Source organism: Peromyscus maniculatus, chromosome 22 (assembly GCF_049852395.1).
Source record: "Peromyscus maniculatus bairdii isolate BWxNUB_F1_BW_parent chromosome 22, HU_Pman_BW_mat_3.1, whole genome shotgun sequence".
NCBI classification, from domain to species: domain Eukaryota; kingdom Metazoa; phylum Chordata; class Mammalia; order Rodentia; family Cricetidae; genus Peromyscus; species Peromyscus maniculatus.
The window spans coordinates 2,326,960-2,352,103 of record NC_134873.1 but is presented as its reverse complement, the minus strand read 5'-3'; positions in this window follow the sequence as shown (position 1 = coordinate 2,352,103).

Sequence of the window (25,144 nt, the reverse complement as noted above, 5' to 3'; positions counted from 1 at the left end):
AAGCAATAGAATTGATCTTATAAAGAGAGCTGATTGGATCTTGCCTCAAATTGTACAGGAAAAACCCATATCTGGAGTTCATACATTTTATACAGATGCCAACAAACAAGGAAAGGCAGGTTACAAATCAAAAAATTTAAGTACAGTGGTTCAAAGTCCTTATAATTCAGTTCAGGAATCAGAATTGTATGCTATTCTGTTGGTATTAATGGATTTTTCAGAACCTCTCAACATAGTAACTGACTCTCAGTATGCGAAAGAGTGGTATTACATATTGAGACTGCAGAATTTATCCCTGATGCTTCAGAATTAACCACTATTTATTCAATTACAAGATACAATCAGGAAAAGGAGTCATCCTTTATATATAACTCACATCCGATCTCATACTGGTCTGCCATGCCCTCTAGCACAAGGCAATGATGAGATTGATAAATTATTGATAGGAAATGTGCTGGAGGCCTCAGAATTTCATAAAAAACATCATGTCAATAGTAAAGGCTTAAAAAAGGATTTTTCCATAACCTGGCAACAGGCCAAAGAAATAGTAAAGAAATGTCCTACTTGTTCCTTCTACAATCAAACGCCATTACCAGCAGGATGTAACCCAAAGGGTACTCAGAGAAATGAAATCTGGCAGATGGACGTGTTTCACTTTGCAGAATTTGGAAAATTGAAATATGTACACCACACCATCGATACTTATTCAGGATTTCAATAGGCAACTGCTTTGAGTTCTGAAAAAGCTGATTCTGTAATCACTCATTTGCTAGAAGTTATGGCCATCATGGGTATACCTGCACAAATCAAAACTGACAATGCTCCATCATATGTCTCTGTTAAAATGAAACAGTTTTTTGCTTATTACAAAACAAAGCATATTACAGGCATACCACATAATCCTACAGGTCAAGCAGTTATAGAAAGATCAAACAGAACTCTAAAGGATATGCTAAATAAACAGAAAGGGGTAACAAAAACCCCCAGAAATAGACTGCATAATGCTTTATTAAATTGAATTTTCTGAATGCCAATGAGAAAGGAACAACAGTTGCAGAAACACATTGGATAATAGAAAAAAAACTACAGAATAAAATCAGCCTATATACTTTAAGGATGTGCTGACCTCAGAATGGAAACCAGGGTATACATTACATTGGGATGAGGTTTTGCTTTTGTTTCTACAGGAGAAGATAAGCTGTGGGTACCATCAAAATTGATAAAGGTTCGATTTGAACAAGACAAACCTCTTAATTAGAGGAGGTGATAGTTCATCAACCAGCATGAACATCCAATTTAAACTAACTTGTACCAGTAACACATGCCTTTTCATTTAATCAGATAATAACTTGCCCAAAAGGAACATCCCCAAAATTAGTCTTGGGGATAGGTTTTTGTTTTTGTCTTTTAGGAGAATGAAGGTTAAGGAATCTGAAGAACACAAGACAAATGAGACAACTGAAGAAAAGGGACAAATCATCTATCCCAGGAAACAGAGTGAAATGGCATATGGGTATATATTATCTAAAAATTTTTATGTCTTCCTAAATGTTTGTTTCTGCTTTTCTCTAAAGATTTAACACTATTGGTCTTCTAATAGTCCCAGTTCAATTAAAATTTAAAGCTGACTTTGGAGTTGGAGAATGGCTCTCTCCTTCTTTAAACTCAAGCATGTTGTTAAAAGGAAAATACAAACTCCCTGTATCATGCCAGAATAAAAGAGCCATCTTCTGCTGTGGGACAGGACAAAAGCCAAATTAATTAAGGGACTATTCTATTACTAATCTCAACTCTTTGATTCTATTCTGATTCTTTAAACTTTTCTTAAAATATGAATTTTATATCAAAATTTACAAGATTAATATATATATATACATATATACATTGTAAACTTTGTTAAGATATGAATGGTCATATAGAGCACTAACTAATTCTAGAAAAAAGGCTTCAATTAGCTGCATATATATGTCTTTGTGTTCAAGTCTCTTATCAGTTTTCTGCAGGAAATGACGGCCAGGCCTAACATCAACTGAAGTCTCCAGGAAGAAGATGAGGCCTCACAACAACAACAATTCCACGTGGACAATAATAATATCACTAAGCTGACAAATATCATCTACAGATCAGCTTTGAACTACATGGTGCTCAGAGCAATTTTGAGATGACTAGCTGAGATGATCCAGTCTCAAAGACTACTTGAATAAGAACTTGAGATAAACCCTGAACTTTGGCATTATACACAGCCTGGATAATGAAGGATATAGTTACCTTTCCTAGAATTTGACAATTAACCTAAAATTTTTCTTTCAAGATAAAGATAACTTCGCCCATACCCAGCAGGAAGCAATTTTAAGAATACAACACCCACAGTCCCAAAGAGGTGGTGTGGGGTGGGTGTTTTTTGGTTCTTTTAATGGGTTTTGGGTCTGGGATAATTTTCATTGTTTAGGGGGGTTGGTTACAAGTTGTTGTCAAGGGTTAGGAAAAAGGCTAAGCAAAGGAGATTAGATTTAAGGTTCTTGTTTTAAAAAAAGAAAGAAAAGAAAAGAAAAAGACAATTACTAGTTTTAAATACTTTACATTATTATCAACTATTAGGATATAAAGAAATGAAAATTAGTAGTTAGACATTACAATAGAAATTGTAGTCATATTAGATATGTTTTAAAAATTGAGCAGATATATTTCAGACAGGTCATCTTCAAACCCTTCAGAGATCTACTGAATATGGCATTTAAAATATTTTAATAACTTAGAAATTTTTCTTTTTTGAGACATGTCGGCTCCTGGCAGTACCAATCTACTTCAGAGAAAATATGGGCATTGAAGAAACTGCATATGGAGTTAACTTTCATTGTGGCAAAAGTTAGCCACTGGACAACAAAGTGTCCTCGAATCAACTGCTGACAAACAGGAAAGACAGGACACGAAACAAAGGACTACTGATTCTTGCCAAAACAAGTGTGGTTATGGCTTTATCAGAAGGCATCTTCTGAGGCCAGGACAATATGGCACCATCCCTGAAATGGCCTTCACAATCCGGAAAAGGTACAGTGCCCTTTTCTTCGAAGGCAGCTGAACAGGCAGTGGGCCAATAGCTTCTGTTGTGCAATGGAACAGCAGCTGAAAACTCACGCCTCTCAATAGTAGACTGACATTTAATAGAAGGATGTAGAGAAGAAGGGGATGCTGAGATGAAGCCGTATATACACAGCCAAGAAGAATGGACAGCTGAATTAAAAAAAAAAATCAACAATTTCCAGAATTTAACATCCTGAATCATGACATGACACTAGTGGAATTCAGGTGTTTCTGGTACATGGACTGCTCTCACCCAATGTGAGGTTGAACTGTTGACCTTGTGTACATCCTACTTCACAAATGAGTCTGCCAGATACGCTAAGCCTATAGGCTGAAGATGATGCCCCAATACTGTGGAGAAACCTCAAGTGACTGTCCAGGCAGCTGGCTGTTACTGTCAACTCACAAAATTTTTGGAAGTTGCTTGCATGCACTTCCTGTTTTTATTTTTGTTAGCTAATATTATTTCCTTCTTTGGGTCTCTGAGGGAGTTGAAGATTAGTTAGTTATAGTTGAAGATTAATTAGGATAGAAAGTGAATTAGATACATTTTGGACTTACCAAAATAGGATAGATAAGGGAATTATTTTCTCTGATTTGTCAAATACAAATGGACTAGACATTGTTTAGGTATTTGTTACTTGTATATATTGTATATAGTTATTGTACTTTTGTATATAGTTTTTCTTTTGTTAGTTATAACCTTTTGCCTTTTTTCTTTTTATTAAAATAGAAAAGGGGAAATATGGTTGTATTTTATTTGTACTGAAATGAGATTTTAATTGTATGTTAATAAATAAAGTTTCCCTGGGGTCAGAGCTATTAGAACCATAGCAACTTGGTAGAAGAGCTAGGTAGATCTCTGTGTGTTCAAGGATACAGCCAGCATTGGAGACATATGCCTTTAAGACCTGGAGGGCGGTACTTACAGGCAGTGACGAGGCAGTCATGTGTTTGCGTTAACAACCAATGAGAAGGCAGAACTATTTAAAGACAGACACACAGGAAGTAGCTCTTTTTCGGGGAAGCTAGGAGCACTGCAGGAGGTAAGATTTTAGCTCTGAGCTCTGACCTCTTGGCTTTCTCTTTTACATTGGTTCTGTGTTTCTTATTTTAATAAGACGGTTGTTTACAGCTACGTGTCTCCAAAAGGGTAAGACTTCCCATGGGGAGTCAGCAAAGCCTGGTACATTCAGTTAAGGCAGGACCAAACCCCTCCCACCTGCATCAAGGCTGAGCAAGGTGTCCCATCATAGGTAATGGGCTCCAGAAAGATAGATAGATCCTGAGCCCACTGCCAGGGGTCCTTCAAACAGACCAAGCTTCATAATTGTCTCCCATATTCAGAGGGTCTAGTCCAGTACCATGTAGGTTCAACAGTTGCTGGTCTAAAGTTTGTAAGTTTCTATGAGCTTGGTTCAGTTGTCTCTGTAGATTTCCCCATCATGATCTTGACCCTTGTTGCTCATGTAATCCCTCTTCCCTCTCTTTGACTGGACTTCTGGAGCTCAGCCTGGTGCTTGGTTGTGGATCTCTGCATCTGCTTCCATCAGTTACTGGATGAAGGCTCTATGATGACAGTTAGGGTATTCACCAATCTGATTACTGGGGTAGGCCAGTTCAGGCACCCTCTTTACTATTGCTATTAGTCTAAGCTGTTCTCATCCTTGTGGATTCCTGGGAATTTCCCTAGCACACCTTATCCCATAATATCTCTCTCTATCAAGATATCTCTTTCATTGCTCTCCCACTCCGTCCCTCCCCCAGCTCGACTATCCTGTTCCCTCATGTTCTCATCCCCCATCCCTTCCCCTTTATTCCCTGCCCCCATACCCAATTTACTCATGGAGATCTTATTTGTTTCCCCTTCCCAAGGTGATCCACGTGTCCCTCTTAGTGTCCTCCTTGTTTCCTAGCTTCTCTGGAGCTGTCGGTTGTAGTCTGATTATCCTTTGATTTACATTTAGTATCCACTTATGAGTGAGTACATACCATGTTTGTCTTTTTGAGTCTGTTTTACCTCATTCAGGATGATATTTTCTAGTTCCATCCATTTGCCTGCACATTTCATGATGTCATTGTTTTTTTTTAACAGCTGAGTAATACTCCATTGTGTATATGTACCACATTTTCTTTATCCATTCTTCAGGTGAGGGGCATCTAGGTTGTTTCCAGGTTCTGGCTATTATGAATAATGCTGCTATGAATATAGTTGAGCAAGTGTCCTTGTAGTATGATTGAGCATCCCTTGGGTATATGCCCAAGTAATATGAGAAACACACAGGAGTCTGCTTAAGGAATATTAGAGAATTTATTTGGATATAAATTGAGGAAATATACTCACAAATACAGAACCAAGTAAACAGTTGAAGGCATCCTCTGTTCTGACCAGAAGCTAATCCACCTGGACATCTGATCACATCAGGAAGCAGGGTGAAGGGATCTCATAACTACTTTCCCTTTCCTTTTAAGAATTCATATATGATGGCAAGAAGCACTGCCTCCTTCAGGCCATATAACCCAAGGTCATGAATGGAGCAAATTCTACTACATTTCCCCCTTTTGCCTAAATAAGAAGGTTCTAAACCTAATGCAAACTATATACAATAAGAATGAATATCAAGTATTGTCCAGGAAAAACAGAGAGTAGTAATATAAACAAAGTGGAACTACAACCTACAAAACAACATCAAACAAGAAACACATGCTAAATGCCCAGAAATGTCCAGATCATAGGTAAATGGCAAATTATCGAGATTACTACAATAGCTGTCCTATCCTGAAGAAGCTAACTCTAGTACCTAATATGTTCTTAACTAAGATACAAGAGGATTGTAACTGTAACTATCTAGTCATCAACCCCATCAAAGATTGAGAAGGAAAATAATATTACCTGAGAAAACAAGAAGTGCAAGCAAGCAACTTCCAAAAAATTGTAAGAGTTGACAGAGACAGCTGGCAGCCTGGACAGTTATCTAGTGTTTCTCAGCACCATTGGGGCATCTATTTTTGGCTACAGGCCTAGAATATCTGACAGACCATTTTCAGAAGCAGGAATTCTGAAAGACCATCTTACCCTGTCTTGGCAAGGTTCAGCAGTCACTTTTCCTTGTGTCCTGTTCAACCAGAAAGGACAGTGTATGTACTCTCAGCAGTCAAAGCAAGGGCAGTTCTTTGCCCAGTAGGCCATTTTTTTGCCAAGAAGAAGACAGACATCCATAAGGAGTGTCTTTGAAGCCCAACATTCTCTTGGGAGTAGATTGGTGCTGCCAGGAGCAATTGTTTCTCACACCAACAGAATTCTAAGTTATCAAAACATTTAAATGCCATATCCTCTAGGTCTATGAAGTTTCTGAAGATTACCTATCCATCTGATATATTTTTCTGTAAATCTGGAAAACCTAACATAACTATAGATATGACAAAGATGTGTGACTATTTATCTATAAGTCTTATCTACCTAAATAACCTAAGTACTGAGACTTCACATTAACAAGGTAAACAATCTGAAAACCGACGTACAGTATAAGGACAATGACCTCAAAATTGTGACAATGTACAAAATATCTTAAACAGAGGTAGAAATGTATAGTGCAATATGACAACAATATCCTTAATATGTATCAATATACAAAATATCATAAACAGAGGTAGAACATACCGACAGTATGACAAACATTATTTTATATTTGTATCAATATATATCAACATACAAAATATTTCAAATAGGAGTAGGAATATGTGTACAATATGACAATTATAGTTTTGAGTTTGTATCAATATACAAATTATCTTAAATAGAAATCGAAAAATAGTTTAAATTTGTGTCAATATACAATAATCCATATCAGTGCAAATTATCTAAGGCTGGTAGTTTGCTAAATTAATTTTCTAGTACAAACAATAATCTTCCTTAATATCCCATCCTATCTCTTCCCTCTTTTTTCTTTTCTGAAAGAGAATCTTGAGTCTAATTTTTTTTTTGTTTCACTGCCAACCCTATTACAACTTACCCATAACACTAAGAAAATATAACATTTTTGGAGAGGAGGCATCATTTTCTTAAAATTGCTTCCTTCTGTCTAGTGGGTGATGGTATCTCTGTGGGATTCTGTAAGAAAGCTAAATGGCTAAGTCTCAAAAGGACTTGCTGAAAGTTTGTAGCCAGTCTCATAGTAATGGGTAAGGTTTCTGAAGTTCTGGCTAGCAGCATAATATGATGGACCATCTCATCTTGGAATTGTCCTGAAGAGTTTTCAGTCCAAAGCTGATCATTGAGTGGTGATTTTTGCTTCAATGGCATCATTATGGACAGGGTAGGGTCATCATTGTTGAGCCCCATCTTCCTTCTGAAGACTTCAAGGATTGCTATTAGAAAGATTTATTTTTCACTGTGGAAAACTTGAATGTTGTTAATATCAAAATGGAAAGTTTGAGTTTTAGGATGATATGGTGATATTTTATTTGTATTTAAATGTTATTTGTATGTTAATAAATAAAGTTGCTCGGGGGTCAGAGCTATTAGCAAGCCATAGGAAAGCAGGGCAGTGGTGGCGTACGCTTGTAATCCCAGCAGTTGGTAGGCAGAGCTAGGTAAGTCTCTGTGTGTTCAGGGATACAGCCAGTATTGGATACACATGCCTTTAATCTCAATACCAATCAATAGAAAACCTGGAGGTCTATACAGGCAGGCCGTGATGAGGCAGTCATTTTGTGGTTGGGTTTATAACCAATGAGAAGGCAAACAGAAACACTATAAAAAGACAGCCACACAGAAAGTGGTTCTGGTTCGGAGAGGTAGGACCACCGTAGGAGGAAGGGTAAGGTTTTAGCTCTTAGCTCTGACCTCTTGGCTTTCTTCTTTGCATTGGTTCTGTGTTTCTTATTTAATAAGATGGTTGGTTACATCTACAGGATGACATGACATGTGAGGAAGGATACCAAGAAATCAAGAATAAGCTTTGAGAGAAATAGAATCTTGACAACAATGGTCCCTACATTATTGGTTTTCTATCCACACCAGTTGGCTTTTCTGATATGAGACAGATTCTTTTAACTTTTTCTTTTAGCAACATGCTTGGGTTTAGAGAAGGAGAGAGCCATATTCCAACTCTAAATCCAGCTTGATTTATAATTGAATTGGGATCACAACTTTTGTTAGGTTAAAGAGATAATGATGTTAGGCAGTGAGATATTATTACCCTGTAGATTATATTGATACCAATAGGTCCTTCTCTTTTCCTGTAGATGTGTGGGTGTTCAAGGCCTTTTGATTTCTTGAAGATAGGTATTTCTATTATCCTGTAAAGACAAAAAAAGAACCCTGCCCTGACCCTTGTTTGTTGAGTTTTTCTTACAACTTGTAGAGTTGTCACATCAGTGGATGAGCTATAACTTCTCCTCATCAAGGGAATTCTCCTGTTCAAATAGAGTTTTTATTAATTTTGTTAGTATCCATAGCTTTTGTTCTTTTGCAGAAACAAAAGCAAAAACCCTTCTCCAATGTAGGACATATCCTGCTTCCCATTACAAGGTCAACACATCTTTGAAATAGACAGGTTGGTTTAGCTCAGGAGTTTTTTTTTTCTGTTATCCAATATCTTTCCACAGCTGTTGTCCCTTTCTCATCAGCATTAAGAAAGTTCATGGTTAAAGCATTATGCAATCTATTTCTAGGAGTCATTGTTACCTCTTTCTGTTTATTTAGCATATACTTTAAAGTTTGATTGGATCTTTCTATGACTGCTTGGCCTGTGGGATTGTGTGGTATACCTGTAATATGCTTTATATTGTAATAAGCAAAAACTATTTCATTTTACTTGAGACATATGCTGGAGCATTGTCAGTCTTAATTTGTACAGGTATTCCCATGATGTCCATAACTTCTGATAGATATGTAATTATAGAATCAGCCTTTTCAGAACTTATAGGAGTTGCTCATTGAAATCCTGAGTAGGTTTCAATGGTATGGTATACATATTTTAATTTTCCAAATTCTGCAAAATGAAACACATCCATCTGCCAAATTTCATTTCTTTGTAAACCTTTAGGATTACTTCCTGAAGGTAATCAAGTTTGGTTATAGAAGGAACAAGTAGTATTTTTTTTATGATTTTCTTGGATTGTTGCCAAGTGATGGAAAAGTCTCTTTTCAAACTATTGCTATTTACATGGTGTTTCTTATGAAACTGTGAGGCTTCCAGCACATTACCTATTAATAACTGATCAGTCTCATTACTACCTTGTGTTAGAGGACCTGGCAGGCCCATATGGGATCTGATGTGTGTTTTACACAAACACACACAGACACACAGACACACAGACACACAGACACACACACACACACACACACACACATACACACACACACACACACACACACAATGTTCCCTATATCTGATGATTTCCTCTAATTGTATAGTGAAGTTAATTCTGTGTTATCAGTAATAAATTTATCAGTTTTAATATGTAAAACAACTCTCTCTGCATATTGAGAGTCAGTAACTATATTGTGAGATTCTGTGAAGTCCATAAGTACCATAAGAATGGCATAGAGTTCTGCTTTTTTGTACAGAATTGTAAGGGCTTTGAGCCACTTTACTTAAGTCTCCTGATTTATATCCTGCCTTTTCTGATTTATTTGCATCAGTATAGTATGTGGTGACTCCAAACCTTGGTTTTTGCCATACAATGTGAGTAAGGACCCTCTCAGTTCTTTTTATGAATTCTATTCTCTTGCTTTTGGGATAACAGTTGTTAATCTCTCCCAAAAATTACTGCAGGCTCTTTGCCAATATTCATGGTCTTTTCACAAAGAGGAAATTTCCTCATTAGTTAAGTGTATTACAATTTCTGCTGCGCCCATTAATACCAATTGATGAAGTGTTAATTGTCCTTTTAAAATCAAGTCAGAGATCTTTTCCACATATATCTTTAACTTCTTACTTGGTTTATGTGGTAGAAATATCCATTCTAATATAATACCTTCCCTCTGCATGAAAATCCCTGTAGGGGAATATCTGGAGGGTAATATGACTAGAATACAGTTAAGCTCTGGATTCACATCATCCACACATGCCTCTCATATTTTATTTTCTGGTAGGACCAATTCTGTCTCAGCTTCAGCTGATAGTTCTCTTGGACTGTTTAAGTCCTTGTTCCCTTTTAGAATATTGGCCAAATTTACTAGTCCATTTTTAGGTATTCCAATGATGGTCCATAAGTTGGAAATGCATCATAACAATATTTGAAAATTATTAGGAGTCTACAATCAATCTCTCCTGAGTTGTACCTTTGGGGTCTATTTTTGTAGCTCTATCTTATATCTTAAGTAATTAATAGAATTTCTTCTTTGTATTTTTTTGGGGGAGCAATTTGTAATCACCAGTGAGGTAAATCTTTCTTTACTTCTTCAGACATGCTATCTAAAGCATCAAACTTCAAATCAGCTAATAAGATATCATCCATATAATGGTAAATGATAAATTGTGGAAATTGTGCACAAATTATTTCCAATGGTTTTTGCATAAAATATTGGCAAAGGGTGGGGCTATTTAACATTCCCTATGGGAGAACCTTCCACTGATACCTATTGATTCTCTAGGAATTATAAGTAGGTACTGTGAAGGTAAATTTTTTATCTATCCTTTTCTTGTAGAAGTATGGTTTAAAAAACCCAGTCTTTTAAGTCAGTAACTATACTAGGCCATTCCTTAAGTATCAGAGAGGGTAAGGGCATCCCATTCTGTAGGGAACCCCTAGGCTGAAATACTTTATTAATGGCTCTCAGATCTGTCAGCATCCTCCATTTTCCAGATTTGTTTTTAATCACAAATACAGGTAAATTCAAAGGGCTGGAAGATTCTTCAATATGCTGAGCATTTAACTGCTCCTTAACCAGCTGTTTTAAGGTTTGTAATTTCTCTTGTGTCATAGGCCATTGCCCAACCAGACAGGTTTATCAGTTAGCCATTTTAAAGGTAGGGCCATTGGTACCTCTGAGAGTTCAACAGTGGTTGTGCTCTGTTTATGAATAGTTGGTGGCAGTTTATAGTATCTAATAACATTATTCCCAGAAACAGAAATTGGTCTATGGTCTGCTTCTGAGGTTAGAGGGATATTAATCTGGGTATTCCATTGCTGTAATGTATCACGGCCCCAAAGATTCATGGCTACATTAGCCACATATGGCTTCAGCCTTCCTTTCTTTCCTTCTAGCCCTATGCATTCAGCCCATCTTGTACTTTGTTTTACCTGAGATAGGATTCAAATCCCTAAAAATTGGAATCTACCTCTTGAGGAGGCCAATGCAGATGCCATGAGTTTGTTGTAATTATAATCACATCTGTACCTGTGTCCACTAAGCTTTCAAGTATAAGGTTATTAATTCATACCCTAAGCTTTGGTCTTTGTTTATTTATGGAAGTGTGTCAAAATATTCATTTTATGGTGTTTTTCAAAATTTTTGATCCATCTATCAATGCTGTTCTATCATCCAGTGTAGTATTGTCTTTTACATTAGGCACTGTATTATATAATTGTCCTGGGAAGGAGTTTCCTCCACATTGACTGGAAATGACTGGACCACATTTGATTTGGGGGCCTGTGAGAGGCCCCTGACACATTTCCCAATGGTAAAGGGTTGCCTCATATGTCTCTTGTTGATCTGCATTTATTGGTCCAATGTCTGTCTTTGCCACATCTTTTGCATAATCCAGAAGTTTGGGGTCTCCTGTTTGGGTCATTTCTAGAAGAAGCATTGCTTGTAGGAGTGCCCTTTGTACAATTTCTGGTTTACCTGTTTTACCACAGTTAACACATTTGGCACTTTGATGCCTCTTTATACCTTTGGAAATTACCTCTTCTATCTGAACCTCATCACCATAGTTAAGAGACTCAACATTGATTGTGTGTTGGACCCATTCTTCTGTGGGTGCTGGTTGGATCTTTAAAGGTGCAATTATCTTTTTTCATTCTATATGAGCATTTTCAAGAGTCAAAGATTGATTTGGTACTCATCTGCTGTGGATATTGCTCTATATATAAATAAAACACTGGTTGGCAAGTGGCCAGGCAGGAAGTAGGTGGGACAAGGAGAGAGGAGAATTCTGGGAAGCGGAAGGCTGAGGGGGAGACACTGCAGCCACGGCCAGGAGAAGCAGCTTGTGAAGACGCTGGGAAGCCACCAGCCACGTGGCAAGGTATAGATTTATAAAAATGGGTTAATTTAAGATAAAAGAACAGTTAGCAAGAAGCCTGCCATGGCCATACAGTTTATAAGTGATATAAGCGTCTGAGTGATTATTTTATAAGTGGATTGTGGGACTGCGGGCCTTGGGGAACCTGGAGAGAAGCCCTCCAGCTACAAATGGCGCCCAACGGCTCGAGTTTCCACCTTAAACCTGAGAATATTTAATAACCAATTCTAAACAGAGCCAAAACCAGGTTCCTGCTTCTTGTCTCATACAGGCAGCTAGACGCCGCAAAACGCGGGTTTGAACAGTGGCGGGTTCCTGGCGGGTGCGTTTGACCAGCAGTATAGTGGAAATGAGGCGTCTGCCAGCGGCACATTACGCTGTGTAGTAGATTTAGTCTTTACTAGTATTTTTAAAAAAAAAAAAAAAAAAAAAAAAGGTTTCTGGGCTACACGCTGCTTTGATAAAAGCTTAGACCCACTATTTCTGAGACTTGATGACTCCCAGAGCTGGCGGAAAACGTACCACTGCTATGTTGGAAAGCTAAAGTGGGCGGAGCCAGCAGCCACACCGCAGTTTCAGTCTTAAAATGGTGCAGTTTAAACCAATAAGCTCAAGGTAATATAAAAAATAAGCCACGTAAAGATGGCTACCACACAGAGAATCTGGATTATGTTCTCTTTGATATTCGTAACTGAAGAAAAACATTTGATTACAAAAGCTGTTGAGTTATGCCAAAATGTATATTTTAAAGGTACCTTGACTTCAAAATTTGGATTTAAGGATATGTTACTTTGGAAAAGAGGTTTTGCTTTTGTTTCCACAGAAAGCCAGAGGCTGTGGATTTGTTCCAGATTAAGATACATCAGGTTTCACCAGCCAAGACCCCCTGAAAGGTCTCCGATGACACCATGGCCCAGATGATCCGACATCCAGAGCGGTTTCAAGGCAACTGGTTCACACAATACAGCCTCACAGACTACCCCATAGGCCTAAAATTTTCTTTGCTTCCCCATAAGATACAGCGCCCCCCTCCAGCAGGAAGTAGTAAGAGATACTACGCCCAAATTCCCAAATATACCAAGCTGGCTTTAGAGGTGGAATTGGCTCACTCCCCCTCTAAACCCAGACATACTGCTTTAAAAAAAAAAATGGTTAAGAGATTCTTGTGTCCCAAATCAGAAGAGCCCTCTGATGTGGGACAGAGAAAAAACATTATTTTTATTTAAAACAGGTTGATTATAAATGTGATCTCTTTCTAAAAAAGAAAAGGGGATATGATATAGATATATAGGAGAATGTGGAGATGATGAGATAAAAGGGTAGATTAATGAACCTGCTTTTAAAGAAAACTTGTTTGAAATGTCTTACATTGGTATAGATTTTAGTTCATGTTTAAAATGTTTTACATTGGTATAAATTTTAGTTTATTGATACAAACTTTAAGTTAATTTTGTTATACTATATATATGTTTCTATTCTTGTTTGAGGTATTATGTTTATGTAACTCATTTAAAATTGTAATGGATAATTAAAAATAGATTAATAATTAGTCATCTATGATAATCATATTTGTAGCCATGTTAGTTAAGTCTTCTAGGTATACATAGATATATTTCAGATAGATAGGTAATCTTCAAACACTTCATAGACCTGGAGAATATGGCATTTAAATAACTTAGAATTCTGTTGACGTGAGACACAATTGCTCCTGGCTGCACCAATTTGATCCCGAGAGAATGTTGGGCTTCTAAGACATTTCCATTGGGAAGTTTGTCTTTTTGGCACAAAATGGCCTACTGGGCAAAGAACTGCCCTTGCCTTGATGGCTGACAGTACAAATGCAATGCTGTCCTTTCTGGACAAGCGGGACACAAGGAAAGTGACCACTGTACTCTGCCAAGACAGGGTAAGATGGTCTCTCAAAATTCCTGCTTCTGAAAATGGTCTGTCAGATATTCTAGGCCTGTAGCCAATTTGAATGCACCAACAATGCTGAGAAACATTAGGTGACTGTCCAGGCTGCCAGCTGTCTTGGTCTACTCTTGCAAGATTCCCGAAAGTTGCTTGCATCCATCTACCATTTCTCAGGGACCATTATGTTCCTTCTCAGGTCTTTGATGTGGTTGAAAACTAGATAGTTGTAATTTCCTCAGTTATGATAAAAGATAAGTTAGATATAAAACCTTAAACTCACAAATATAAGATAGATAGGACATCTTCTTTAATATTGTAACTATAATTCTTGCTCGGTAATTGTTTTGTTATATGTAATATTTACCATGTTAAAGTTAAAACCTTCCTTTTTAAAAAAAGAAGAAAAGGGGAAGTGCTGTGGATATTGCTCTATATATAAATAAAACACTGGTTGGCAAGTGGCCAGGCAGGAAGTAGGTGGGACAAGGAGAGAGGAGAATTCTGGGAAGCGGAAGGCTGAGGGGGAGACACTGCAGCCACGGCCAGGAGAAGCAGCTTGTGAAGACGCTGGGAAGCCACCAGCCACGTGGCAAGGTATAGATTTATAAAAATGGGTTAATTTAAGATAAAAGAACAGTTAGCAAGAAGCCTGCCACGGCCATACAGTTTATAAGTGATATAAGCGTCTGAGTGATTATTTTATAAGTGGATTGTGGGACTGCGGGCCTTGGGGAACCTGGAGAGAAGCCCTCCAGCTACACTCATCCAACTTCTTGATCTGATATTGTGTTGTTTACAGCTTTAGTCAAACTTTGTAAAACAAACAAACAAACAAACAAACAAACAAACAAACCAGTAAAGAGTTCTTTTGACCCCTCTATGACCTTGGTATATAGCTCAGTTGGTTTCCCTGGTTCTGGAATCTTCCCAAGCATTTAAGGCTGCTGTATGGCATATGGATAATGTATGCTCATCAAAGGTAGATTGTGCATCTATATCAGTGAAACAGCCCTCACCAAAAATTTGATCTTGGAAGATCTGAAAACCTCTAATCTTCCCTTGCTCAAGGGCCTTAGCTTCTTCTTTAACCAGCTTTTCCATTGTAATTGCTGGCTATATTTTAATACAGCTGATATTAGCTGATTCTGGTCATTTGGTGTGATCGTATTTCTAGAAGACCACACATTTAACATCTGTTTCACATATGTTGAATGTATATCATAGGTAACTATAGCATCCTTGATGTCCTTTAAATCTTTCATATGTATAGACTCCCATTTATCCCTTCAGGATATTTATCAGTTGCTGGTTTTTCATAAACAGTAACAGGATATATATCATGGCTTGTGACTTTTGGTAAGTCTACTCTGACTCTATAAGGCACTGGTGATGTTATAACCTCTCTAACCTGTTCCTTCTGCATATTAACACTTTTATTATCAGTTCTAACAGAGTCCTGTAAAGTTTGAAATCAATTAACCACAGCTTTTTCTAAATTCTGTACCTCTTGTATCATAAATGATTCTGATGACTTCATGCAATCAAAATTTTTTTATGTTCATCATAAATACATGATTCTGTACTAGTCTATGCTGACTCCCCATTGGAGGTCTTACCTTGTCAGAGGAGGGGCTGAGGGGTGCACGGCGGGGGGTGGGAGGCTGGGGGGGGTAGAGGAGGAAAGAGGGGGAGCTGTGGTTGTTATATAAAATGTATAAAAAATTTCTTAATAAAATAAATAAATATATGATTCAAAAGATTTTATTCTATCAATTAATGATCATTTCTCCTTAGAAATTATCTGTATGGCATTAAGATTGCCTTGCAGACTTAATGTTTTACCCAAAAAAAATCTTTACATTTATTTTCACAGAATTAAATCTAGTTGTCCATATATTATTAGTGGACTGAAGTTCATGTGGTAAATTAGCAGATTCCAAAGAATGAATCCTTTGATTTAAGTTCTCATTACCACTTTTCAAAGTCTGTATCAGTCTCATTAATGTCTCATATTTGGTGCTGTTATTAAACCAGTTTATAATGATATGAAATGAATTACTATGCTAATCGCCATTACGGCAAAAATTTTATATGTCCCAGGAATGTCATATATGTTTTGTAAAATTTCATCCATAGTATAAACAAAGAAGTTTTAAAATTTCTGAATGATTGTATTATCTGCCATGGTGTAATAAATACTTAAAATTTGTGAAGGAAAGAAAATTTTTATTTATTTATCTATTTATTTATAAGTTTAAGGTGTAAAATTATCAAGTAATTTACCTCAGATAAGGTCCTTGAGAGATTTTCCTAAGTATCCTAGGTTCTAGTACCCCAGGCTCTTAATTAACCTGGTAGGACAAATAGCTGGTTCATGTGATGATTTTGGGATGTAGTAGCAATATTTGGCCAGCAGGTGTCACAGGTTAGCACCAAGGCAAGTCCTGAAGCACTGTACCTCACTCTGGCTCAAGCTCTGAAGTTGTTTGACCTGTGAGCTTAAGCAACTACAAGAGACAGATTTAAAATAAGGGAGTAGCCTGTTGGCACTAACACTTGCAGTTGGTTGCTGGCAGCCAAGTGGAGTGTACAGTGACTCCCACAGTGGTCTTGCAGGAGCCTTCTCAGAGTGGCAGGGGGCAGTGAGAGAAACGCTACTGATGTGCTCAGACTGCAAAGCAGGTGTGCTTTGCTGAGGGATCTGCGCCACTTGTATCAGGCTGAAGGCTTTGATCTGATCCAGCAGCTACAACCACAGACCTAGAAAGGCGCCTAGTGTGGGCACCTTTCTCTGTGACAGGATGCTCTATTCACCACTGACCACGCATGGTTCTGGCAGTGGTTACAAGAACTGCTGCCTTGTGAGCCACCTGGTGTGGGAGTGCCTGGCTCACACACCCAGATGGGACAAATGGAGTTCTGATTATATGGTTGACATTTCTTTTTGACCTTTACCTAGAGGGTTGCTATCTTTCTTGTTACTTCCTCTGTCTTCTTAACCTGCACAATTTTTCTTGAAGGCCAGCAGCCAGTAGAGCTTAAGAGGAATCGATAATGTTTCAGTGGCTCTATCTGCAATGACAGATGCATGTCCCTTCCTAAGTTTTCCAAGTTTTCCATCAACTGGACTTCCATGTCTCAAATTCTTGAAGTCATACAGGCTTATCTAAAGGTAGTTCAGATGCTCTGTAGAGAAATGATTTTGAACTCTGGAACATATATAACCTGGGGGGTCAAATTTAAAATTCAAGAGTAAATAAGGAAAGTACATGAAAGAAGGAGGAGGAGGAGGAGGAGGAGGAGGAGGAGGAGGAGGAGAAGAAGAGTGTACCAAAGGATTCTGTGTACCAAGGGTACTCTTCTTCTTCGTCTTCTCCTTTCTCCTCCTCCTCGTCCTCCTCCTTCTCTATCTATCTATCTATCTATCTATCTATCTATCTATCTATCTATCTATCTATCTATCTATCTTAGGAAGGGAAGCATCCAAACTTTTTTTTATTTATTTGTATTTTATGTACATTGCTGTTTTGCCTGCAGGTGTGTCTGTATGAGGTCATTGGATCCACAGGAACAGGAGTCATAGAAAGTTGCGAGCTGCCATATCGGGCCTGGGAATTGTACCCGGGTCTTCTGAAAGAGTAGTCAGTACTCTTAACCTCAAAGCCATCTCTCCAGTCCCCCTTCTTTATTTTTTAATAATTGCTATTTTAATGTTCTTTGTCATCTTTCAATTATATGCTGCCTTGAGTATTATAAGGAATGCCTGTAATATGATTAATCCTCTATTACTTATACTTCTTAAATTTTTATCTATCTATCTATCATCTATCTATCTATCATCTATCTATCTATCTATCTATCTATCATCTATCTACCTATTACACCCTAACCACAGTTTTGATGACTTCATGCAATCAGAATCTTTTTATGTTCATCATAAATACATGATTCTGTACTAGTCTATGCTGACTCCCCATTGGAGGTCTTACCTTGTCAGAGGAGGGGCTGAGGGGTGCACGGCGGGGGGGGAGTCTGGGGGGGTAGAGGAGGAAAGAGGGGGAGCTGTGGTTGGTATATAAAATGTATAAAAAATTTCTTAATAAAAATAAATAAATATATGATTCAAAAGATTTTATTATATCAATTAATGATCATTTCTCCTTAGAAATTATCTGTATGGCATTAAGATTGCCTTGCAGACTTAATGTTTTACCCAAAAAAAAATCTTTACATTTATTTTCACAGAATTAAATCTAGTTGTCCATATATTATTAGTGGACTGAAGTTCATGTGGTAAATTAGCAGATTCCAAAGAATGAATCCTTTGATTTAAGTTCTCATTACCACTTTTCAAAGTCTGTATCAGTCTCATTAATGTCTCATATTTGGTGCTGTTATTAAACCAGTTTATAATGATATGAAATGAATTACTATGCTAATCGCCATTACGGCAAAAATTTTATATGTCCCAGGAATGTCATATATGTTTTGTAAAATTTCATCCATAGTATAAACAAAGAAGTTTTAAAATTTCTGAATGATTGTATTATCTGCCATGGTGTAATAAATACTTAAAATTTGTGAAGGAAAGAAAATTTTTATTTATTTATCTATTTATTTATAAGTTTAAGGTGTAAAATTATCAAGTAATTTACCTCAGATAAGGTCCTTGAGAGATTTTCCTAAGTTCCCCCCTGCATCTTCTCCTTTCAGTCCCTTCAACTTCACTCTTCCCCCATTCACTCCTCCTCCATATCTCTATAGAATAGGGCAGGCTTCCCATGGATAGCAAACCCACCTTAGCATATCAAGTTGCAGTAAAACTAGGCACATCCTCTCCTATTAAGGCTGGATGAAGCAACCCAATAGGAGGAAAGGGTCCCAAAAGGAGGTAAGATCAGAGATCTGCTCCCATTGTTGAGTCCCAGAAGAAGACCAAGCTACACAACTATAACATATATGCACCAGGCCTAGTCATTCTTATTCAGACTCCCTCTTCAGCAGTTCAGTTTCTGTGGGCCCCTATGAGGCCAGGTTAGTTGATTTTGTGGGTTTTCTTGCAATTACCTTGACTCTCTTGGCTCCTACAATCCTACCTCCCCCTCTTCTCAGAATTTCCCAAGCTCTACCTAATATTTGGCTGTGGGTCTCTGCATGTTTCTGTCACTTGCTGGGTGAAGCCTCTCTGATAACAATTGGTATCAATCTATGAGTATAGCAGAATATCATTAGGAATCATTTTATTGACTTTTTTTTTGTTGGCAGTCATGGTTCTATTCTAGGTCTCTGGGATATCCAGTCTCTGGGTCCTGGCCCTCCAGGCAGTGTCAGGAGTGGGTTTCTCTCACAGTATGGGTCTCAAGCTGAACCAGTCATTGGTTGGTCACTCCATAATTTCTGTGCCACTTTTACCCCAGCACATCTTGTAAGCAGAACACATTGTAGGTCTAAGATTTTATGGCTGGGTTGGTGTGCCAGTCTATCCACGGGAAGTCTTGCCTGATAACAAGAGATGGTTGGTTTAGGTTCTGTATCCCTCATTACTAGGAGTCTTAGCTAGGGTCACCCTCACAGATTCCTGGGAGTTTCCATTGCACTAGGTTTCTAGCTCATCCCAGAGATGGCTCTCAATTCCAGTTGTCTCTCCCAGAGCTCTCTTTCTCCATCCTACTTCCACCCAATCACTTCTGTTTCCATCCCCATCCCTGTCCAGACCCCTTCCCCCTTCCACTGGCAATGTTTATTCTTTTTGTCCTCACAGTGAGATTCATGTGTCCCCCCCCCCCCTCACTTGAGCCCACCTTGTTACCTAACTTCTCTGGGTCTCTGAATTATAGAATGGTTATTTTTTTATTTTATTTTATTTTATTTTTTTATTTATTTATTTATTTATTTTTTTTTTTTTGTTTTTTTTCGAGACAGGGTTTCTCTGTGTAGCTTTGCGCCTTTCCTGGAACTCACTTGGTAGCCCAGGCTGGCCTCGAACTCACAGAGATCCGCCTGGCTCTGCCTCCCGAGTGCTGGGATTAAAAGCGTGCGCCACCACCGCCCGGCGGTTATTTTTTTAAATTTATTGTTTATTTATTATGTATACAGTGTTTTGCCTGCATGTGTTCCTGTAGGCCAGAAGAGGGCACCAGATCTCATTACAGGTGGTTGTGAGCCACTATGTGGTTGCTGGGAATTGAACTCAGGACCTCTGGAAGAGCAGTCAGAACTTTTAAGTACTGAGCCATCCCTCCAGCCCAGGTTATTTTTACTTTATAACTAATATCCACTTATCAGTGAGTACATACCATGTTTGTGTTTCTGTGTCTGTGTTATCTCATTCAGGATGATCTCTTCTAGTTCCATCCATTGGCCTGAAAGTTCATGATGTCATTGTTTTTGACAGTTGAATAATATTGTATTGTGTGAATGTACCACCTCTTCTTTATTCATTCTTCTGTTAAGGGACATCTATGTCATATTCAGGTTCTGGCTTTTATGAATAAAGTTGCTATGAACATAGTTGAGCAAATGTCCTTGTGGTGTGATTGAGCATTCTTTGGGTTCATTCCCAAGAGTGGTATAGCTGGGTCTTGAGATAGATCGATTACCAATTTTCTGATAAACTGCCACACTGTAGCTGTACAAGTTTGTACTCCCACCAGCAATTGAGGAATGTTCCTGTTGCTCCACATCCTCCCAGCATGAGCTGCCATTTGTATTTTTGATCTAAGCCATTCTGACAGGTGTAATATGGAATTTGAATAATTTTAATTTACATTTCCCTGAAGGATAAAAATGTTGAACATTTCTTTAAGGGCTCCGTGGCCTTTTGAGATTCTTCTGTTGAGAATCTTCTGTTTAGATCTATACCCCATTTTTAATTATATTATGTGGTAGCTTCTGGAGCTCTTTATACATTTTAGATATCAGCCCTCTGTCAGATGTGGAGTTGGTGAAGATCTTTTTCCATTCTGTGGGCTGCCATTTTGTTCTTTTGACAGTGTCCTTTGTCTTATAAAAGGTTTTCAGTTTTATGAGGTATCATTTATTATTTGTTGATCTTAGTGTCTTCACTGTTGGTGTTCTGTTCAGGAAGTTGTCTCCTGTGCCGATGCATTCAAGGCTATTCCCTGCTTTCTCTTCTATCAGGTTCAGTTTATCTGGCTTTATTTTTAGGTCTTTGATCCACTTGGACTTGAGTTTTGTGCAGGGTCATAGATATGGATCTACTTATAGTCTACATACTGACATTTGGTTAAACCAGCACCTTTTGTTGAAATGCTTTCTTTTTCCATTGAATAATTTTGACTTCTTTATCAAAAATCAAGTGCCCATAGGTTTGGGGATTTACTTCTGGGTCTTTGAGTCAATTCCATTAATCAACATGTCTGTTTTCATGCCAGTACTATTCAGGGTTCTTTTTTTGTTTGTTTGTTTGTTTTTGTTTTTGTTTTTTAGAGACAGGGTAATCTGTATAGTTTTGGAGCCTGTCCTGGAACTCGTTCTGTAGACCAGGCTGGCCTTAAACTCACAGAGATCCACCTACCTCTGCCTCCCAAGTGCTGGGATTAAAAGTGTGTGTCACCACCACCACCACCACCACCACCACCACCACCACCACCACCACCACCACCACCATCACCACCATCTGGCACAATGCAGGTTTTATTACTATTGCTCTGTACTACACAGCTTGAAATCAAAGATGGTGATACCTCTGGAAGTTCATTTCTTGTAGAGGATTGTTTTAGCTATCATGGGTTTTTGAAGTTGAGTATTGTTCTTTAAAGGTCTGTAAAAAACTCTGTTGGAATTTTGATGGGCATTGCATTGAATATGTAGATTGCTTTTGGTAAGGTTGCCATTATTACTAAATTAATCATACCTATCCATGAGCATGGGGGAATCTTTCCATCTTCCGATATCTTCTCCAATTTCTTTCTTTAAAGACTTGAAGTTCAAATATTTGTGTTTATAAATGTACAGCAGAGTAAGAGTGGTTTTCTAGATTATTTAATTCCCATATTTCTAAACTATTTACTACAGAATAACCCGGGCTCACTAGTTTGGATGACTGGGTGGTTTTTTTTTTTTTTAAATTCATTATCAGTCATGCTTGGAGCAACGTTTCGCTGGAGAAGTTAGCATTCTGGCAGTGGCAGGAGTCACTTTTGGAGCATGAGAGAGTCTAGCATGACCTGTTAGACTCACACCCTCATAAGGCACAAGAGAGTGTGTAGCTTAATGAGCAGAGTGGACCATGAGCAGAGGGGACCATACGAAAGCGCTTCTAACTTCCCTACTGAATTACTTGCTAGCCCAGGATGGGATGGGGACAAGGCCATTTGCCCACAAATTTAGCTTTCATGTAACTCCCAGTGTGTTGTATCATAATATATTCTGTTCTTTCTTTGTAATGTAAGTTTTGCTTTGGGTCAATTTAAAAAATAAAAAAAAAAGACTTGAAGTTCTTGTCATACATGTTTTTCACTTGCTTGGTTAGAGTAACACCAAGGTATTTTATACTATTTTTAGCTATTGTGAAGAATGTGCTTTCCCTGATTTCTTTCTCAGTCTGATTGTCAATTTTATATAGGAGGGCTATTAATTTTTTTTAGTTTATTTTGTATTTAACCACTTCACTGAAAGTGTTTATCAGCTGTAGGAGTTCCCTGGTAGAATATTTGGGATTGACTATGTATACTATCATGGCATCTGCACATAGTAATACTTGGACTCCTTCCTTTCCAATTTGTATCTTCTTGATCTCCTTTTGTTGTCCTATTGCTCTGGCTAAAATTTCAAGTACTACACTGAATAGATATAGAGAGAGTGGACAGCTTTGTCCTGTCCCTGATTTTAGTGGAATTGTTTTACATTTCTCTCCATTTAATTTTAGGTTGGCTTTAGGCTTGCTGTATATTGCCTTTATTATGTTTAGTTAGGTATGTCTCTTGTATCTCTGATATCAAAGACTTTTATAATGAAGAAGTGTTGATTTTGTCAAAGGCCTTTTTAGCATATAATTAGATGATTAGGTGGTATTTTTTATTTCAGGTGGTCTATATGATGGGTTACATTGACAGATTCTCATATGTTTTATGCCTGCATCTCTGGGATGAAGCTGACTTGATCATGATGGATGATATTTTTGATGTGTTCTTGGATTTGACTTGTGGGTATTTTTTTTTTTTTTTGCATCAATGTTCATGAGGGTAATTTTTTGTTTTGAGTCTCTATATGGTTGGGTATCAGGGTGACTGTGGCCTCATAACATAAATTTGGCAATGTTCCTTCTTTTTTATGTAATGGAATAATTTATTTTATGGAACTATTGGTATTAGCTTTTCTTTGAAGGTATGATAGAATTCTGCACTAAAACCATTTGGGACCTGGGCTTTTTGGTTCAGAGATTTTTATGATTGCTTCTATTTCCTTAGGGGTTATAGTTCTATTTAAGTTGTTCATTTGATTTTGATTTTACTTTGATAAATGGTAACCAGTTCTTTTAGATTTTCCAATTTTGTGGAGTACAAGTGTTTGAAGTATGACGCAATGATTCTTTGAATTTTCTCAGTGTCTAGTGTTATGCTTCCCTTTCTTTTCTGATTTTGTTAATTTGAGTATTCTCTCTGTGCATTTTAATTTGGATAAGGGTTGGTCTATCTTGTTGATTTTTTTCTCAAAGAACCAGCACTTTGTTTCATTGCTTCTTTGTATTGTTCTCATGTTTCTGTTTATTGACTTAGGCTTAAGTTTGATTATTTCCTGTCATCTATTCCTCTTGAGTGTATTTGCTTCTTTTTGTTCTAGCACTTACAGGTGTTCTGTTAAGTCGCCAATGTGGGATTTCTCTAATTCTCTTATGAAGGTTCTTAGTGCTATGAACTTTCCTCTTGGCATCCTCTTTTATTATATTTCATAAATTTGGGTTGTTGTGCATTTATTTTCACTGAATTCCTGGAAGTCTTTTTATTTCTTCATTGAGCCAGTGGCAACTCAGTAGAGAGTTGTTTAGTGTCCACAAGTTTGTAGGCTTTCTCTTGCTTCAGTTGTTGTTGAAGCCCAACTTTGATCCATGGTGATCTCTTTTTTTCTCATTTTTTTATTAAGAAATTTTCTATTTACTTTATATACCAACCACAGATCCCACCTCTTCCCTCTTCCCTCCCCAGCCTTCCCTCCCAAGCCACCCCTCGTCCCCACATTTTCCAAATCAAGGTCTCTCATGAGGAGTCAGCAGAGCCTGGCCCACTCAGCTGAGGCAGGTCCAAGCTCCTTCCTGCTGAACATGGTGATGTCTTAAGATACAAAGCTTGTTTCAAATTTTTAGTTCAAATTATCTGTTGAGACTTGCTTTGTAGCTGAGTATAACTTCAGAGAAGGTTCCATGAGGTGCTGAGAAAAAGGTACATTCTTTTTTCTTTGAGGCAAATGTTCCATAGATGTTAGGACCATTTGAGTCATAATGTCTGTTTGTTCTATGATTTTTCTGTTTAGTTTATGTCTGGATAACTTGTCCATTGGTGAGAGTGAGACACTGAAATCTTCCACTGTGAATGTGTGGGATTTGATGTGTGATTTAAGCTTCAGTAATGTTTCTTTTACAAATGTGGGTGCCCTTGCATTTAGGGTATAGATGTTCAGAATTGAGATATCTTGGTGGATTATCCCTTTGATGAGTATGAAGTGTCCCTTTCTATCTATTTTAATTATTTTGTTTGGAAATCTATTTTGTTAGATATTAGAATGACTGCACCAGCTTGCTTCTTGGGTGATTGTATGAAAAACCTTTTTCCAACCCTTTACTCTGAGGTATTGTCCCTCTGTTTCCTGTGTGCAGCAAAATAATGGACTCTCTTTTCACATGTATTTTGATAGCCTGTATCCTTTTATGAGGGAATTGAGTTCATTGATACTGAAAAAGAATTTAAGGAGCAGTGATTGCTAATTCTTGTCAT